We start from the raw sequence: 2849 nt of genomic DNA on the forward strand, positions 1-2849 counted from the left end.
ACATAAGTATTCTGAGCTTGATGTAGTTAAAGTATTGCAGTAAAAGTACATAAGTATTATGAGCTTGATGTAGTTAAAGTATTGCAGTAAAAGTAGTGGTTTGGTCCCTCTGACTGATATATTATTATATATGACATCATTAGATTATTAATAGTGAAGCATCAGTGTTAGAGCAGCATGTTACTGTTGTAGCTGCTGGAGGTGGAGCTAGTTTACACTACTTTATATACAGTTAGCTAGTTTAGTCCAGTGGTTCCCAACTTAGGGGTCGGGCCCCTCCAAAGGGTCAGCAGATAAATCTGAGGGGTGGTGAGATGATTAATGGGAGAGGAAAGAAGAAAAAACAAAGTTCTGATACACAAATCTGTTTTTAGTTTTTGGACTTTTTCTCTAATCTTTGATTTTTGCTGAAATATTGGATCATTTGAACATTTATTGAAGTGAAAGCATGTGAGAAGTTTAGAGGGAAAAATCACTATTTGGTGGAGCTGTTAACAACTCATAGACATGTGAAATGTGACCCGACTACACACTGCTTTTTGTAAGACGTCAAAAGCCAAAAAGGTTGGAAACCACTGGTTTCATCTTTAACAATGTGTTGTATTTTAAAAGCTTGTTATATTATCCATTGTGTCAAATCTTCATCTGAAAACTAACTAAAGCTGTCAAATAAATGTAGTGGAGTAGAAAGTACAATATTTCACTCTGAAATGTAGAAAGTAGCATCACATGGAAATACTCAAGTAAAGTACAAGTACCTCAAAATTGTACTTAAGTCCAGTACTTAAGGTCACTGACCTCATATAGTGAATCATGATACACTGTATAATAAATATTGACTGAAATGTCAAACTGCTTATGTTTCAAGCTAATGTTAGTCCAGAGTGAAATATATTCATATTCAGTCAACAGAGTAACAGAGCAGTGGTGCTTTGAAAATCATCTTCAAACTCAACATTTTTAACATATGACAGTACAGTTTATATGACAAGTGGAAGAAATCACTGTAAGAAGGCACATCCACTAGTTTTTGTCATTTAAATTTCACTGAATCAAAGTTCAAAGAAGCCCAAAAAAAGTATTTGTAACTTAAGAAAATTCATAAATACCACAGGGGATTTGTTTTCATCGAAAAATTAATGTTCTCATCTTGAAATGAGCAACAAAATAAACAATAAAAAAACCACTTATGTCTATTTTTTTCTACACATAAGACTCAAAAAGAGAACATTGTGAGGAAATCTGACATTGAAAATTGAGTTAAATTTAAAGGCATTTGAAAACGTTCTTAGGAAAGTTGCTGTTGATAAGAGATAATATATCTGTCAGGTCATTAGACCACAGAAATACAGTTTCTAGCAAAAAGCAGTTTGTAAGGTGTGTTTAAGTGAACACATGAGTGACAGTTCTCCTGTCTGCTCATAGTCTGTATATACAGTCAATGTGTCTGCTCAACAATGCAGTTTTTGTCCATTTTGGAGATTTATGACAAGTATATCGCTTTTGTTTCCCTGTTATCTTTGATTTCATACGCTCACGTTCTACAGGGACATCTAATGGCCACAAGTTGTCAAAACAGCTTAAAACTGCTCTGAATAATAGTTTGTTTGATATAGTTTCTCAAATTGTCATGTAAATATTTTTGATTTCAAACACAAGTCGTCTCCTTCTTCACTGTAAAGTCCATTTTTTTAGTGTTTGTGCTCTGGAGGCTTCAAGTTTCCACCTCACAGCTGGATCCAAACTAGTTGTGATGTCCTAAATCCTGCAGGTACGTCCAGGTGTTAAACTGAGATTTAAGGTGAACACAGAGAAACTTTCCACCTTAAACAGAGTAATGTGATCATGATCCTTCACAGAACCAAACTAGAGGTGATTATTTAAGATGCACAGCGTTTGTCTGCAAGGGAGGATTATATATGTATAATATCCTCGTCACCACAAAGATTGATGGAAAATCTTTACATTACTGACAGTAAATTATTCATTCATAAGACAAGGTGTCTCCACATAAGACAATATTAAGATTTTTTATTTCTGATGTGGACATAAAATAAAAAAAAAATAAAAAACTTTTATTCTGTAGGAAACTTCCTCTGGATGGTTACAGATATACTTCTGGGCATTTTTTCCTTTTACATGTCTGTGATGTGTTATGTTGTTAAATACAGTTTTTTTTACACAACATCTCATCATTTCTGTGTTCTTTAATTGTTCCACATTTATAAATGAATTAAATTAAAGGGGGAAAAAAGGTTTGAAGTGCAAATTTTACAAGTGGGAGCAAAATTTTCTTACAAACACTTCTGGATCATCAAGGCACATAAAATCAAGTTTACAATTTTTAAAAATTGTTTTAACATCAATATAAAATGTATGACTTTGTGTCAAAGCAAACAGGACAAACTCAGGCATTTTAGCACTTTGTGACAAGGAATTACATATCATAAAATATTTATTATATTACATTTTGATATTATATATGTAAAATTAAAAAATTAAGTAAACAGACCTGAATAAATAGTCGTAGTTAACATGATTGTTTTCAATAACCAGGCAAAGATAAAAATGTAATATCAGTGCAGGTGTGATGAGGGTGTCGTACCTTCATGTAATCCTTTGCTGCTCTAACTGTTTGGTGTGTTGTGAGCGCTGCTGCGATTTTAGTATGATTTGTTGAAACTTGCTGATTTTCAGTGTAGTGAAGAGGTGAGGAGGCAGATACTACCCTGTCTTAAAAACGCCAGCTTTTTTAGATGAGTGGTACCGCAGAGAACATCAAACTTGAAAACATTTAACGGATTTAACAAATGGCTGATATCTGTGACACACTGTGCAGCTGCAGCGTC

The sequence above is a fragment of the Thunnus albacares genome, chromosome 5 (genome assembly GCF_914725855.1).
Source record: "Thunnus albacares chromosome 5, fThuAlb1.1, whole genome shotgun sequence".
NCBI lineage: Eukaryota > Metazoa > Chordata > Actinopteri > Scombriformes > Scombridae > Thunnus > Thunnus albacares.